Raw genomic sequence first — 18,324 nt, forward strand, 5'->3', positions numbered from 1 at the left:
CCCCTTGCCAAAGCAGAGGAGTGGGGGAGAAAGGAAAGGAGAGAAAGTAAAAATACAGGGAAGGAAAGGAAAGGAAAGAATTCGAAGGGGAAGGGAGGGGAGGGGAGGGGAGGGGAAACGACGGAGGCAGGAAGCCAGAAGTCCCTAACATGGGTAAGGTCATGTGTGGATGCAGCTCTGTATCACCATGTCTCCTGCTGGGGACCATGGAGTGTAGTCCAACAGGGTACACTGGAGCAGAGGAAAATGTCCTTCCTAACAAGGCTTTGGGAAGGGCCCTTTACATATTAGGAACACTGTGTTCTTTCCTGCTGTGGGCAGCTCAGTACTAATTTATATGAAAGGCTCTATCTCCTCCAAAGGGAGACATTTATCAAAATGCTTTGAGTGTTCTGGCAGAGCACTATTATCTAGCAAAAATCTTGCCCTGTTTAATTGCCAAGGTGTGTTTTTGGTACTAGGTGTGTAGAGCAAGGGGCAGGGTTACAATTATGTGGGAGACTACACACGGCCTGTGGTCAGGTCAGCACCAGGACATAGTAGGGTGACCACAGAACCCATATTTCTTTTTTAATTTAAAGAATTAGTTTATTTAGTTGAATGGCAGTAACAGGGAGGGAGAACGAAAGGGACAGGGAGAGGGAGGGGGAAAAGGAAGGGGAGGGGGAGGGAGAGAGATCTTCCATTTGCTGGTTTGCTCCCCAAATGGTTGCAATGGTCAGGGCTGAGCCAGACTAAAGCCAGGACATAGGAGCTGGATACAGGGCCCCAAGTGGCCGCAGGGGCCGAAGGACTTGGGCCGTCTTCTGCTGCTTTTTCAGGCATGTAAGCAGGGAACTGGATGTAAAGTGGAGCAGCTGGGACTCGAACCAGTGCCCATATGAGATGCCAGCATTGCAGGCGGCAGATTTACCCGCTACACCACAACACTGGCCTAGAATCCATAGTTCTAAATGTAAGGGGTTGGAGCTGGTGTGGTGCAGCAGATTAGGGCACTGCTTGCAACACACTGGCATCCCATGTTGGAGTGCTGGTTTAAGTCCCTGGCTGCTCTGCTTCTAATCCAGCTCCCTGTTGGTGTGCCTGGGAAGGCAGCAGAAAATGGCTCAAGTACCTGGGGCCCTGCCATGTATGTGGGAGAGCAGGAGGAAGCTCCTGGCTCCTGGCTCCTGGCTTTTTGCTTGGCCCAGACCTGACTGTTGCAGCCATTTGGGAAGTGCATGAACCAGCAGATGGAAGATCTCTCTTGGTTTCTCATCTCTCTGTCCCTCTGGCTTTCGACTAAATAAATTCATTAATTTAATTTATTAATTGAAAAATAAATATAAGGAGTTCATGCTGATCATTAGCTGGGACAGCTGACATAAATCATGATTGTATGGCCGGCGCCGCGGCTCAATAGGCTAATCCTCTGCCTGTGGCGCCAGCACCCTGGGTTCTAGTCCCAGTCAGGGCGCCGGATTCTGTCCCGGTTGCTCCTCTTTCAGTCCAGCTCTCTGCTGTGGCCTGGGAGTGCAGTGGAGGATGGCCCAAGTCCTTGGGCCCTGTACCCGCATGGGAGACTAGGAGAAGCACCTGGCTCCTGGCTTCAGATCAGCATGGTGTACCGGCCACAGTGGCCATTGAGGGGGTAAACCAACGAAAAAGAAAGACCTTTCTCTCTGTCTCTCTCTCTCTTTTACTGTCTACTCTGCCCGTCAAAAAAAAAAGAAAAAAAGAAAAAAGAAAAAAGAAACAGTATAGCCTTCATTAGCCACAAAAGAAATCCAAATTAAAACAACAGAAATATTTCTTTTTCACTTTTCAAACTGGCAAAATCACTGTTTAAGATAACAGAGCTTCCATTTACTAGACTCTTTTATATGCCGGGTTTCTAGGCTTTTTTTTTTTTTTTTTTTTTTTTTTTGTTAAAGATTTAACAAGTACCGTACTTTAGAATTGTTTTAGATTTTTAGAGAAATTGCAAGAATGTTGTATAGAGTTCTCTGTGTATCCAGTTTCTTCTTGCACTATGGTACACTTACTAGAAGTAATATGCCAATATTTGTGGGGAGCAACCCGGACTGGACTAAGTTACTGGAATTAAGACTTATTCTATGCATCTGCTCTCCCACAATATGGCGCTGAGAAGGGAGAAACAGCTTCTACGCAGCTGCCTCCAGTTCAACCAATAAACTGTAGGACCTGCTCCTGATTGGAGGAGAGCAGCATACTCGGCGTGTGGGTAGCAGAGTTGGGATTGGTGGAAGGACTATAAAGGAGGAGAGAGACAACATGCATCAGGAACATCTAAGGGGAACACCTGTGCAGCCCCCGAGAGAGCCGGCCGGCGGTGTGCCGCTCCCCCACGGAAGTGGGGAATGTGGCAGGGGGAACCGCCCTTCCACGGAGGTGGAAGGGACGGTAGCCAACCCGGGAAGAACCAGCAGCAAACCCGGGGAGGGCCGAGCAGACGAAAGAACAACGCAGGGTCCTGTGTCGTTCCTCCACGAAGAGGGGGAGCGACAAATATTCATACATTATTATGAACTAAAATCCACTATTTATTTTGGCTTCCTTAAGTTTTTACCTAGTGACTCTTTTTCTGTTCCAGGATCCCAACCAGACTGTCCCAGCCAGGCTACATTGAGTCATCATGTCTCCTTAGCTTCTCAGACTTTGATTGTCTTTGATGACCTTGACAATTAGGATCACTACTGGTCAAGTATTTTGTAGACTGTCCTTCAATGTGAGTTTGTCTGATGTTTTTCTTAGGATTAGACAAAGGTGATGAAAGGTTTTTCACTGTTGGAGTGGGAGATTCAGATAAGCTGGATGGGAAGCTAAAACAAACCGTGCAGGTGAGAGTCAAAGCCATAAGAATAAAGTCCTGTTGAGCTTAATAGAGATACAGATACACAAAAAAATAATTGTAGATACACAGGCACATATCAGTTGGCATGTGTGAGGGAGTTGCATGTGTGCATACACACACACACACACATACAGTTTCTTAGTTCTGTCCCCCAAAGAGCATGGAAATATGACCACTATAGTGATGAGCACATCTAGTGACCAGATTTTGGTTTCTAGCACCATTCTCCAGTAAAAGGAACCAGGACATTTGAAGAAACAGTGGATTCTAGGACGAAGGAAAGAAACACACAAGATAAATCTGGAGGGTATTGTAGTGCCAGAAAGTAAGAGGGTGCTCAAAAAACAAATGATGAGGGTATGTCAAGCCAGCCTGAAATGCACTCCCAGTGGCCAAATCTGGAACAATTTGGGTCATAACCCAAAGTATGGAAAAAATATCAACTAGTCTATACTGATATAAGTTAATGATTAATACATTAAATGGGGGGAGACCTGAGTTCTATACAAGGGCAGTGAGAAGCACAATGGAAGAACAGGTAGACACTAAAGAGAGCTGAGATACTGAGACACATCGGTGTTGTTGGGGCTCTTCTATGGTGATGGGAAATGGACCTCCTTACTCTGTAACAAAACATCATTGTCAGGCATGGGAGACTAGCAGCCATCTGTGGTCGAGCTGTCATTTCCGTGCATGCAAAGCAGGAGACATTATGATGAACCACAGCAAAGTAGCAGTAAAATAGCCCTTGATGTCCCATGGGTGGCCAGAGGATTCATTATGAGGTACACATGAGACATGTGGGGCCACCCAGACCTCCATGATAGTAGCATTCAGGTGAGAGAGGGTCAGAGCTGCTGTTGCATGAGCAAGGACAGAGCCTAGGTAATGCTTTACTTTGCTGGTGATTCCATTTTTATACCTCTCTGACATCTCCCTATCCTACACTCAGTGGGTAAAAAGGATGACTTGGGAAAGACAAAGTTCATTCCATTTATTCCTTGAAAGGCACTCAAGGGAAGAGAAGAAAGAACATACCTTCTTTTTGCTTTTACAGGTTTAAATGCCATCAACACTTGTATCAATTTGTAGCATCTGTTGTATTTTTGTCCTCCTTACTAGAGTATGAGTTTGTGGAGGGGACTGAATCTTCATTCTTATATCTTTGACATCAATACAAGACCAGAAACAAAGTGCTGAACAAAGCTTGTCAATGAATGGAAAATGTCTAACATAAAGCTGGTATTGTGTCGGGTGCTTTCTTTAGGTTTAATTTTAACATCCTTTGGAACTCAATTTTTGTAGAAAAGGGGAAAAGTTGGATAGCTTTTCAAAATTTTTGCTTCAGTACTATAGAGCTAGAGAGGAGTCTGGAGTAATAGACCCTGTGATGGATGGACCAGTGCTCATCTGTGAACTGTTTGTAATTGGTCAGCAATAAGAGAAGTACAGAAAAGCATTTAGAACTTTGGTTACTAATTTGATATTTCATCAACATCAATCATGTGATCATTTTTCCGTTATTTCATATTTATGGTATTATTAAAATAGAATCCTGGTGTTCCGCACTGTGTAGGTGGGTGATCTCAGGCAAATGACTTCATCTGTTTTCCTTATTTTTCTGTAAAATAGGTTATTATGATAAAAATTTTAGTATCTACTTCATTCAACTTTTTTGAGGATAGAATGAGCTGACACAACTAAAACAATTATAATAGAGTCTGCCATATGGTAAGTGCTGTCTAAGTATTGGCCATTATTATTTTTACAGATACAAAACAAACTTAGGGGAGTGCAGAGAGTTGCATACCCTCTCCAGGACAGAGCTAAATTGCCCAGACTTTTTCAGATTCTTCTATTTCCTGTCTCTATCCCAAATTACCCTCTAGCAAAAATAATGGCATTCTCTTAATTCTTTAGAGCTCTCGTCTCCCTCCTGTCTGACTCCTGATTTTCTTTGGGCCCCCTCCACCACTGTTTACTTTTCAGCCATGTTTCAGTCACTGTGGTCTCGTCAGGTCCCTGCTCAACTGCCTGTAGATGGAATCACTGTGCTTCCTTGTTTGAGGCTTTAATTTCCCTGCTGGAGCCACCACATAGATCACCAGGGCCAGCTGATGTCCTGACAGAGCACACACACTTGCTGCCTAACAAAACAATGAGGACATGTCACAGGAACACTGCAGCAGAGATGAGCAGTGACTGCAAATGTTTATTAAAATGATGACTGACTTCCCTGCACAGAAAATGAATCACACAATATGCTGCTGATGCAGGCCATTAAGCCGGTCCTTGTGGGACAAGCAATATAGTCCTGTCATGGAGAGAATGGGGAAGACAGTGGACAGATGTTTTACTTCTATGCAGCCTGTGTCCATACAAAGGCACCTACTTACCTGCGAGGCTGGTGTTAGAGACTCTTACTTGTGTTTGTTGAGAAGCAAAACAAGCAAATAAGCCCCAAACTACTCCCTGGCCAGTTTGCTAGGCCCATTAGAATTTTCTGTTTTTTTGAGAATATAAAGAACACCATTTTCTGCATATAATTCCTCTCCTCCCCTAAGGCTTTAAAAAACCATTTTCAGATATTTTCTAAATTTTATGTCCTATGCCCCCTTGTATGCTATATTATATTTCTTAAAAAAAATGATTTAGCAAGAGCTTCCTCTGTGCTAGGCCTTTTCTGTATGTTAACTCATTTAATCCTCACAATGCCCTGTGAAAGGGATTCTCTATCCTCATTTTCAGTGGGGGCCCAGAATGTTGCAGGGTGCTGCAGTCAATGTACTCCAGGCAGGTCTTGCTGTGGTCACCTGCTCATGACTAGCTGAGGGACAGCAAGGAAGGCACTGCACCATTCATGCTCCTGCCCCTAAGCAGTGCCTCACTCCTCCACTTCCTTGTTCTCTGACTCCTTCCAAGCTTCCTCTTCTCTTAGGGCAGGGGGCATACTTTCTATTTATGGGGCAATTACACAGTTTTTACTGGAAGTTCTCAATACTTCTTGACCATCTTCTGTTTGAGAACAAACCTGAAGAACACAGATGAGGGAACTTTAACAAGACTCTACAGTCTGACATAAACATCTCTAGGACTTTAGGCTTCCCCTCAAAGTACCATCCTAGGCTTTGTCTGTTAATTTTAGTAACATGTTTCTAAGAGTCAGGGAGGAAAGAAAGAGGCTCGAGCTGGTGCCAGAGTTTGGACTACAGCTGGACATAGACATGGACCTGGAGCTAAACCTAGACCTAAACCTGGATCTAGAGCTAGAGTTCAAGCTAGAGCCTGAGCTAGAACTAGAACCAGATCTAGAGCCAGAGCTAGAGCTGGAGTTAAGCCTGGTGCTAAACCTAGGGCTAAATCCTAATAGGGGTGGGGGCAACTCCCCCTCCTCATTAAGTAAAAGCAGATATTTTAGAAACCCCATTACTGAATTATTAATTCTATCATTGATTTACTTTTTTATTATGTTAAAAAATTTGGACAAGAATATTGAGAAATAACTTAAAATGCTTGTGGCATGGCCCAAGGCTGGATTCTTGTATAATTACTTTTATCACTGGGAAAAATAATATGAAGGAGGAAGAAGCTATATATAAATTAAAATTGTATAAATAGAAAGTTGTAAATAGAGAAGATAAATAAAGTTCTTATGTGTGGTTGGATTCCAATATTATTCCAGTCATATCAAGAAGGCAACCTCAAAGCAAATGTCAAAAAGAATATGCATTCTGGGAAATGTTCTATTTCACAGGCTACATTGACGTATCCTAAATCAGTGCTGTTTTACATTAAATAAAATTAGTATATACAGAAGTCTAGATGGATGAGATCTCAGTAGTCACTGTATATTTTATAAGCCTCCATAGCCTGATGGGTATTGTATTGATTGGGAAGGGCAGTATCTTACCTAGAGCAAATTAACTCTAATGTAGACACAAATAATAATCAGTACTAATATTCCTATACTGCCCAATGTCCAGAGAGAAGTGCTTTTGTTTTTCTATTGGCCTACCACTTAGTAAACATTGCACAGGATGGCAAGCAAGTCTCCAGTTTCATAGCATTTTAAACATGAGTTGAAAGACATCTTCACATATGCTGTAGTTTGTGTTGAATACAGTGCTGGACATCATGTTTTAAGGACTGCAGAACAGCTTAGACCAAAAAGAGTATATTGCCAGACACTAGGAGGAAGATAAAATTAGAAAAAAATTGCAAACCTGTAGAAAAGGATAAAAATCTTTCAAAATGAGACAGTTATCTCTGTGGAAATGCTACATCATTTAATTCATTTTGGGACTTTAGGAAACTATAAAGCATTATAGTATTCAAAGCATTTAGTATAGCATTCGGAGTTGAAACATAGACAACCCGTTTTCTGGCATTTGAAAGTGAAATATAGAGAATGTACATTAAATAATAGGACTGCTTCCCAGTTCTTCAGATTTATAGAACAGATCACAAAGCCTTGGGTTTAGTTATTTTTATGAGGAGAGGTGTAAGGACAAGCAGAGAGTGGAAAGTCTGAAATATGTAATGATTATAACAGTGGCTCTTACTGACTCTATTCTATAATGCAGCATAGGCCTGTTACATGAAAAATAAAGGACAGAGGTTTCTGGATGGAATCAGTATGGATTTAATAGATTCTCAAACTTGTGGTCCATTACATTTACAGTCAGGGTAGAGGGAAGATAGGATGTTTACCCTGGTGGATGAATTAGTTCTGACGTGCAGATTAATGGGTGTGTACTGCCTAACGTAAATCCAAGAGAAGTGGACTCTTTACAGCCAGAAGGAAATCCACATACACACTTAGAGAAGCTCAAGACTGAAGAAGTTCCAGGCTGTGTCTTGGTTTTGACCCAGAGTTTTGATGGAGACTGCACTAGCAGGGCTGGCACGAGAGACCCTGAGCAGGAGACCTTCCCCAAAGCATTCCCACTCTGCTCTTTTATTTCCTCTCTCAGCGTCCATAATGCTGAGCTGAGCCTGTTGACCACATTTTGTATGGTCTACTCTTCACATCTTCTTCCAACATTTGACCTTGTCCCACTTTTCTCATGGAACTAAGTCACTGAATGTCCTCAGTGAAACAAACAGAAAGCAGTACAACCAAATGATAATGATGAAGTTGAGGTTTTATTTAGTACAGAAGTCACTCACCTGTCCACAAGACCTATCCTAAGATACAAAATCAATAATTGTGTTTCTTTTTTTTCCTGCCACATTGGGGCAGTTACCTTGCCTAGAAGAAGGGAAGGAAGCATTATAAATATTTATTTTTAATTGACATGCATTATAAATATTTTATTTTTAATTGACATGATAATTATACAAGTTTATAGGGTACAATGTGATGTTTTGATACATGTGTAAACTATATAATGATCAAATGACAGTAATCAATGTACCCATCACCTGAAATATTTTTTCTAGCTATTTTGAAATATACATTAATTTTGACCTTGGCCATAATACTGTGCAAAGTGAACTTGTTAACTTGTTTTTCTTAGCCGTAATTTTGTACCTATTTACCTCACTCTGCTTATCTCTCCCTCTCCCCTCTCCTGTCTAGCATCTGGTAACCACTTCTACTCTACTTCTATGAAATTAAGTTTTTAAGAACTCACATTTCAGTGAGATCATGCAGCATTTGTCTTTCTGTTGTAGGCTTGTTTCACGTAATTATAGTGTCTTCTAGGTCCACCCATGTTGTCACAAGTGATAGGCCTTCATCTTTTTAAATGACTGAATAATATTCTACTGTGCATACTTGGTATCATTTTCTTTACTCACTCAGCTACTGATGGATACTTAGGTTAACTCCATATCTAGTTCATTGTGAATAATGCTACAATGAAAATGTGAGTACAGATGTCTTTTTGGTATTCCCTTTGGGTATATACCAAGGAGTGGCATAGATGAAATATATGGTAGTTTTATTTTAATTTTTAAAAGAACCTCATACTGTTTTCTATAGTGGCTGTATTAATTTACATTCCCACCAACAGTGTGTAAGCATTACTTTTTTCTACATCCTTACCTCAACAGCCTGTTACCTTTTGTCTTTCTCTGTGCGTGTGCATGTGTGTGTATGAATACAAAAATCTATTTACACCAATGTTTAAGAATCAAAGTACACAGAACAACTCATTGTAGTATCTTCTTTAGAGCTGAGGAGGGCTATATTTGTGTTTGTCTCATTCCTAACCTAAAGCCTCTGGTTGAGCAGGCACATCTGCTCTGCTCTGTGGGGGAATGCAGGAGCCCAGATGGTCCTCCCTCTCCTCTGGACACTGAGCAGTGCAGGTCAGATTGATACAGGTAAGGAGGTAGCTCTTTAGGAGCCAGAGGTCTCCAGGCTCTCTCTGGAGACCCACCTGCTGTCCTGCCTCCCTTTCTGTGCAGTAGAAACCTCAGCTTCTGTGAAACCACTGTTTAGAGCCAGTCCAGCTATAAGTAACTGACATGGCTCCCGGCTGTGCCCTATGATGACTTTTTACTAATCATTTGTAAAAGTACCATGGATGACACTCCTACTCCCATCATGAACCTGATCTATGATACTTATTTTTTGTAAGATTTACTTATTTATTAAAAAGGCAGAGCTACAGAGAGGCACAGAGAGAGAGAGAGAGAGAGAGAGACGTCTTCCATCTACTGGTTCACTGCCCAGATGGCTGCAACGGCTGGAGATTGTGCCCATCTAAAGCCAGGAGCCAGGAGCTTCTACCCGGTTTCCCATGTGGGTGCAGAGGCCCAAGGACTTTGGCCATCTTCTACTGCTTTCCCAGGCCATAGCAGAGAACTGGATCAGAAGTGGAGCAGCCGGGACACAAACTGGAACCCATATGGGATGCCAGCACCAGAGCCGCTATGACACTTCTGAGATTTCCAGAAAAGGGCAAGGAATGGACAGTACTCAAATCCCACCTCGCATCCACCCCTTATGAATATTCAATTAGACCCCACCCAAAACACCATCCACTGTGCCGCTAGGTCATATAAAGCGATGGACCTGAATCTTGATGAATGCAGCTCTCTATTGAGTATAGCTGCACTTCTTGAGTGTGTACTTTTGCTTTGCTTGCAAGTAAATCTTGCTTATCTGCTGAACTTTACCCGCATTCTGTCCTGCAGTTCTTTATTGCATCTGAGGTAAGATCATGGACCTAAGTCTCAGACTGCTAAGTGCATGCAAAGGGGCTTGGCTGCCCAGCCTGGCTTCAGCCCCCTTGTCTTCCGTGGTGAGGGTCTTCTGCTGCTTGAGCTTGGAACAAGCATGATTGAGGATGCCAATCTCCTTAATTGTTCCTCTTCTTAAAGCTCTCCAACACCAGGGCAGTGTCCTTCAGCGCCTTTTGGAGCAACTCCAGTACCTCCAAGGGTTAGCTTCCACTTCTGGCTCCAGGTCCTCTGCAGCTCTTTCTCCTGGGGCTCCAGCCAAAGGCCCATCCACCCCCCCCCCTTTTTTTTTTTTGATAACAGCCATTCCAACTGCAGTGAAGTGGCCTCTCCTGTGATTGTGATTTGTATTCCCTGATGATTAGTGGTATTGAGCATTTTTCTCAGAAATCTGTTGGCCATGCATATGTCTTCTTTTAAGCAAAGTCTATTGACATCTTTTGTCCATTTAAAATTGGATTACTTGTTTTTGAGAGTTGCAAATGTTTCAAATACACCAAAAAATTTTTCTTTGCTAATTTTTAATGTTTAGACTCAGCATAGTAAATAAGGGAAAGTGATAGAAAGACATATTGCTTTATGTGCCGAAGAGAATTCCCATATGAACATGTAGTCAAAGCAAAATATTGTAATTGTTGGAACATATTTTCTCCTGCTGTTTCATAGGGTAAGTAAGTAAGTTGAGTCATGGGCAGTTTTATTTATAAATTACAGGCTATTTCATACTTATTAGTTATACGACATAAAATGTGACTATTTAAATAAATATATATTCATAAATCTATGAATATACTTACTATATAAATGTAACATTTAGCATTTTTGTTCTTATTTTTGATATATGTTGTGAATAATTTCCTATTAAATCTGATATAATCAAAAGCTCTCAGTGTGATGATCTTTTTCAGAATCTGGGCTCCCATGCTCAGTAACACTTATATTTCTCTGAGATGTAGAAATAGTTGGAGCTTTTATTTCTTTAAGGAAAGTAATTTGCAGTTGTAACTATGTAGTTTTTCTCTAATAACAGCTTTGCCCAGAAACACAGTGCAAGGGTCAACAGAAATGCTTGGCTAACTAGAAAGCAATTAGAGGAGCTTTCATTACTATGGCTATTTAATTCTTTTCCTTGTAGCAACATTTTTTCCAGTAAAACACTAATTTCTAATTCAAATAATATCCAGACAAAGAAGGCAAGGTGGAAAGATGAAAATAAAATTTGAAAAACCAGAAAGCAGCTTATAAAGAACCAAATAGTTTTCCTTTTTCCCGGAAGCTGCCCACTGCTTTCCCCACAGCTGTATCAGGTGGGCTCAAAAGAACATTCTTGAAAGAGAAATGAAATATATGTTTAATTATATCTTCAAACTTATGCAGGAAATCACTTTTTCTCCCATAGAGCTAAAGAACCGCTCATGTTAATTTAACAGTACATATCATGATTTTATTTTCTGTATTACCATCCTGATTAAAGTCTTGAATGAATGGACTTAAAACCACATTAATCCCAAATCAGTATGCTTCTTTTGTTATTTTCAATGTTAAGCACAGTAAGTGTGGTAGTATATAGATTTTTGAAAAGAACCTTGGAAAATGAGCTCTTCTTATGATATGGACACTACAGGAAGATGTAATTTATGATTATTTAGCTGAAAATCACTGGGTTCCTCGTTGCCCCTGCGTTGGCAGGAAACAACCCCAAGTCAGCTTTTCCAGAGGAACTGGAATTTGTTCCCTGTTGCTACGTGCCGTTCTTGCCATTCTGAAGAAGCAACACCCTTGATAGTTTGTGAGGGAACTGTAAAGGCAGGACTAGAGCTATGGATTTTATAGTTACAGACCTTGTGATTAAAGAGGCAGACATTTAAACCTGATTGCCAGAGACTCAAGGATTTAGACCCTGGACTTCCGTTCTGGAACATAAAAATAAGCTATGCCCCTAGTGATAATAGTGAATTTGCAAACATAATAAGAGAGAATATTATGAATTTCATTAAGTGAAATTTATCTGCCTGGTTCGTGCATTGGTGTACACTAGTTTTGAATGTTCTAGGCTTACTATGATAGTCTTTGTTTCCCTGCTTTGCTTCATTTATTTACAAAAGAAAATTCTTGAACTTTCTTTAGACAGCATTTTGTTAATTTCATGTACTCTTATTCTTGATCAAATGATGCCAAACTTCGTCATTAACTGGCCATTTGAGTTTGGAAAGATGAAGCCATGTCCTTCACCCTTTGTTTTTTAGAGCTGGCCAAAGTTTCGAGTAGGAGTGTTTTTAAACACTGGGAGCTTTGGAGCACTCAGCAAGGAATGTGTTGCTGACTAGCAGGCAGCAAGGAGCTTTGCAGTTTCTCATTAGACTGCCAGCTGAAGGGGAGGCATTGCTCTGTCCTGTGTCCTGGTGAAGTTCCAGCTGCGGGCGCGGCACCTCTCACGTGGACACTGCTTAATGAATGTTTTGAAAGAATAAAACGAACAAATCAGGACAAACTCATACCAATTTCTACTTTGATGTTTAGGTTACTAATTAGCCAGACTGTGGGAATCTGTGCAAAAAGTACTGCATTTTGGCAAAGATGTTGATCAGTTTGCATATGATGTCTTCCAGGGGAAGATGAGTATGTGTTAGGTCACAGCATAGTTACTCCAGAGCCTGGAACACAGTGTGTTGAAAAAAAAAAAGTCTGTATGGCACGTTGTTGTACTCCTACTTAAATCATTTTCATTGAGATAAATGAGGACATTTATAAATTAGATGACAGCAGACCTGAAGTTCAACAGGCTGATGGAATAGGCAGAATTTAAAAAGATGATGTGTTAAAAGAATAATGCAAAGTGTTCAGCACATAGACTTGAAAAGTAAAAAATAGAGATGGAGTAGTTAATGTAAATAAGATTGGAGACATTGACAGCAAATTTACTGTGAATCAACAATGTGATGTCACTACTAAAATATAAATGTGACTTGGGGCTGCATTAATGAGTGAGTGGCCTTGGGTCTGTGGTTCATGAAACTTCTCACACTGTACACATGTATCGCATGTACATGTGTTTTTCTTTCCGGATAAAGGCTTCATTCTTTTTATTACAGTCTTATTGAGAACAGTGACTCACAAAATATGAAGATCTACCAGTTCAGAACAAGGTAGGTAATAGTCTTATTTAGTAGATAGGTCAGGTCAAACTACACTTGCTTGTACCACGATTATCAGTTCTTGGAAATATGTATTAAGACAGCCATTGAGATATAGACGATCTCCAGGAGGCAAGCCGAGATAACAGAATGTCTAGAAACCTTGACCTATGAAGGTGGCTTGATGTACAAGGCCTAAGCTTGAAGAAAAAAAGATTTTATAGAAATATTGCATATAACTTCAAAACCCTGCCTGGTTATTTCAGATTGAGAAAAGATGCAAATACTGATAGTATTTGATAGACAGTGTGAGGAAATTGAGGGTCCAATTTTCTGTGAGTTGGTATAAGATATCATAGTTGTGTTGCTTAGCAGTTTGGCATGATTAATTTTTTAAAAAATGGTAATTTGTTTGTAATTTTGAGAAAACTACATAGGGAAAGACACTTCTAAGGTTGATTAATTGCCTCAAGTTGGAACTATCCTAAGGGTTTATCATGGTTAAGATGTATCTAAGATACAACCATGGATTACCATGCGGTAGTTAAAATGAAATAAGAAGATCTGTAAGTTCTGATGTGAGGAGATCATCAGGATTTATCTAGTTGAAATAAAGGCACAGGGATATAAGATTCATGTGTTATAGTTTATGAAGAGAACCTGCAAAGCAAAATGGTCTATTTGCCTACATGCATAAAGAGATTAAGATAAGGAATAATTCATAACAAGCTGATAATTAATGGCTCTCTTTGGTAGTGAATGAATAGCAGGATTGAGGAAGAGTTAAAGTGCTCTTTATTTGTGTAGATTGTATTTTTATGTAAAAATGTGTTCAAATGGCTCTTCATGATGAACAACAATAAGTGGAAATTATAAATGGATAAAATGAATAAATAAAATTTATGCAGGATTTATACATGAAAAAATAGTAAATTACTTTTTCTATATAGAGCCAGAGGGCAAATAGGATAAATTGTATTAGAAGTTGAAAAAATTCCACATAAAGGAACATTTTTCTAGGATTACAAATGTTTAAAAGTGGGTTTGGTTGCCAATTATTTGCTCCATCCTCAATTATTAGCTCCTTCAGTGAGAGGGCTGAAGTAAAGCTAGCAAGTAGCCCAAGATGTTATAAAAAGAGCTATCGCATCCTGGTAGCCAGCGCTATGTTGCTCTACTTCTGATCCAGTTCCCTGATAATGGCCTTAGAAAACAGTGGAAGATGGCCCAAGTGCTTGGGCCATTGCCCCTGGCTCCTGACTTCTGCCTGGCACACCACTGGATGTTGCAACCATCTGGGGAGTGAACCAGAGGATGGACGATCCCTCTGTTTCTCCCTTTCTCTGTGTCACTCTGACTTTCAAAAAATAAAGAAATCTTTTTTTAAAGAATTTTCATACTCAGTATTCAAAATTTCTTCTGAAATAGTTTTCAATTTTATAAGGTTATGATTCTGTGACTAGGTAACATCCAAATGCCATTTTAGGGATAAATTCCCAATTTTATAGTGATTACTAATGGCTAGGAAGGATGGGGGTGGGGAGCGCAGAGGTAGGTGGGATAACAGGTACACCATACAGTTAGCAGGAATCAGTTCTAGAATTTCACAGCAAACTAGGGTGACTATAACTTACAACAATCTATTGTGTATTTTATGAAGAATTAGAAGAAAGGAGTTGAAAGGCTCCAAACACAAAGACATGATAAAGAGAAAGACATTCTAATTATCTTGATTTGATTTTTATGTATTATACACATTTATTCAGTCACCACACTGTACCCTATAGATATGTACAATTTATTATGTGTCAATTCCAAGGCAAAAATAAATAGAAATTTAAAAATTCCAAAATTCTCACTTAGGATTCTTTGGCTTAGCAACGTCTTTTCTCTCTATTCTGTTTACCTTTCTAATCTCCTTTCATGATCTCAGCCTTTCCCAAAGTGTGAGATGCACATCACTTTTCATTTAGGGTCTGACTTTTAAATGCTACTGTAACTGTGACATTAAATAATACCAAATCACTAAATTACTGAATCATTTTGGACAATATAGTTGTCACTTTCAGTTCATTTGATTGAGATCAAAGAGAAAAACATTTTTCTGGTAGTAGATATTTTTGCTTTTTAATCAACAGAGAAATGCTTTTGGGTTTTGAACTTCAGTTATCAACAATATCTATAAAGTTTAATAATGTTATTTTGTTTTCATGCATATGTATGTGGTCACCTTGTGTTTTTCTGTAGCTGTAGCATAAACTATTGGCTGTCTAGCCAATATTCATGAGTCTCTTCTTCTTCACCAATAGAACCATTTTATTATTGGTAGTGGCAATATACTAACTAAAGGACTGTAAGACAGCCTTTCTTGCACCTAGATATAGTCATGTATCTTAATTCTGGCCCAAGAGATAAATAGAAATGCCCTTTTCTGTTTATCAGGAAAAGATGCTAATCAGAAGCTGATTCATCTATGAGATGAATCTTATCCTCCATTCTTCCTGTTTCTCATATAGATGAGATGGTTGGAGCAACAGCAGCTGAATTAGACTGTGAGGTGATCTTGAGAACAAAACATTCATGCTAAGAATGGCAGAGCAGAACAATAGAGGGATCCTGTTCCCTAATGACCATGATACCACTATCCCTAAGATTAGACTGTCGATCTCTGGATGACATTTGCATGAGACTTATTTATTTAAGCCATTGTTGCTATAGGTGAGTTATAAGACACAATTCTAACTGAAACTGTGTTACTGGTTTTCTAATTATGTCAGTGATACTAAATCTATTTCATTGGTACACCATCTCAAGGCCCATTTGGTTTGACTTGAATTTTGGAGTATATTTTTGAAGTTGTAATTGTTTATAGGGGCTGATGCTTTATTACTTTCGTTATTTCTTTGAAGCGCTCTAAAGAAAAAAGGGAAAATTTACCATTATTTTAACAGTAAAAAATTCCAATTCAATCTGAGTCCATTAAATATTTTTAAATCTAGATACACTATGAGGTCTTAGTGATTTTTAAAAATATCTTGGAACCCTGTGCTATTTCATTGTCTTAGGGAATTATTTCATTATCACTAATCAGTTATTAACAAGTAGGCGAAGCAGACTTAAATAATAAGAGAACATAAGAATCACATAATACACACATTTGAAGCAGTAGGATAATGCTATAGTAATAAAATAAATCACCATCTTCTAATCATATTGCTCAAAGTATTGCATCATCTTTCAAGAATGGTGTAAGAGGAGACTGAGAACACTTTGTGGTCTGATTTTAGCTTTCAGTGAAACAGCTGAGAACTTAAAAGTTTACATTTTCTGTCCAAATGACCAAGGGCAGACATACATAAAGGAATCCAGTTCAAAATTTTAAAAGTAATCAAAGATAAATACTCAGAGGCAGACAGAAGTGTCCCAGGTTTGAGTGATGCTGGGAATGTTAATCTTAAGCTAAAAGCCAGAAGACTGTACAGTATATTTCTAGGGACACCACATAAAATATGGTATTTTTATTCAATTTGTCATTTAACCAGGAAGGACTTCAGATAGCAGTGTTTGTGACAAGACTCACAGAAAAGATATGTGGCAGTATTGTTTTATCTTTTATGATGCTTGCGCACCAAAATACACCTGATACAATGAGGTTTGCTCTGTTTACTTTCTTACGAAATTCTAAATAAACTTTTTAGTATCCTTTTATTCTTTTGTAAATTATTTATTTATTTAAAATAATTTATTTGAAAGGCAGAGAATCAGAAGGGAGGAGAAGCAGGTTTTCCATCTACTGGTTTACTCCTCAGATGCCCACGACAGCCAGGAGGGGCAGGCCAGGCTGAAGTCTGGAGCCAGGACCACATAGGTAGCAGGGACTCAAGTACTTGAGCCGTCGCCTGTTGCCTCCCAGGTGCAGTAGCAGGAAGCTGGATCAGAGGGCTGAGATGGGCCTTAATCTAGGCATTTCATTATGGGATGCAGACCTCTCAAGTGCTGGTTTAACCTGCTGCTTCACGATGCCCACCCCTGTAAATTATTGCTAGACTGATTTAAACATGAAAAATAAGGCCCTTTGGACCAAGGTGATAATTGATGACTGCGTTTCCTGGATGTGTGGGTGAAATGAAGACAGGAAGCTACTTACATGATAAATATTAAATTAATTCAAGTACTAATTGATAAAAATGTTAAAACACAGCAAAAAAATCACAAAAGAGGTTATTATATGTATAGTTTGGGAAATATGTCACATCACAGCCTTTTTTCTTTATTGTAATTTTGACTTGCTAAATGATTTTTTTTTAACATTTGTTGATATTCTTCCTGTGTTTAGAATTTCTTACTAGGGGTAGTTTTTGTTTTCAGTGTGAGAAGAGGAAAGCTTTCTGGAAATAGATGGTGGTGATGTTTGTCCAACAACGTGAATTTAAGAAGATACTTCAAAAATATGTGGAAAATGGGATTAAAAGGTAAGTTTAGGAGTATAGTGGTTAAGCCACCATTTGGGACAGCCATATCGCATATCAGTGTTTCTGGATGTGAGGTCTGTCTTCGCTTGTGATCCAGCTTCCTTCTGCAGCACACCCCGGATGGCAACAGGTCCCTGTCACCCACACAGGAGACCTGGATTGAATTCCAGGATCCTGGCTTTGGCCTGGCCCTGCCTCCGCTGTTGTGGGCATTTGGGGAATGAACGAGTGGATTGAAGATCTCTCTCTCTGTCTCTTCATTCTGCCTTTCCAATAAACAAACAAATGAAATGAAAAAAGATAAAGGAACATAAATAAATATTAGAAAATATGTGAAACTTATCCTCTTTAAAAAGATGTTTATTTTGGTGCAAAAATATGTTGAAATTTATGCATAGTTTTTTTATTTTATTTAATGAACATAAATTTACAAAGTACAGCTTATGGATTACAATAACTTCCCCCCATGCATAGTTTTTTATTAGAAGGTTAGTGGAAAATGCATATTAATCTGTTCTTTTTATAGTAATAAAAATTTTAAAAATCTTGAATGTATTTCAGCAATTTTCAAAATAATGTTTTAAATTTCATTTTCATGTACTTTTTGGTGTACCCCAGACTTAATATTAATGAATTATATACTCTAAAATAGTTAAACTAATGCACTTTATGT

General features: G+C 39.3%; 1 protein-coding gene across 4 annotated transcripts in view; it reads right to left on the minus strand.

Moving 5' to 3' along the window:
• The window catches only part of CDH20 (cadherin 20), a 245,448-nt gene that overhangs the window by 127,982 nt on the left and 99,142 nt on the right, over window positions 1-18,324 (minus strand). The gene's annotated exons all lie outside the window — the stretch shown is intronic.

This window comes from Oryctolagus cuniculus, chromosome 10, assembly GCF_964237555.1.
Source record: "Oryctolagus cuniculus chromosome 10, mOryCun1.1, whole genome shotgun sequence".
NCBI classification, from domain to species: domain Eukaryota; kingdom Metazoa; phylum Chordata; class Mammalia; order Lagomorpha; family Leporidae; genus Oryctolagus; species Oryctolagus cuniculus.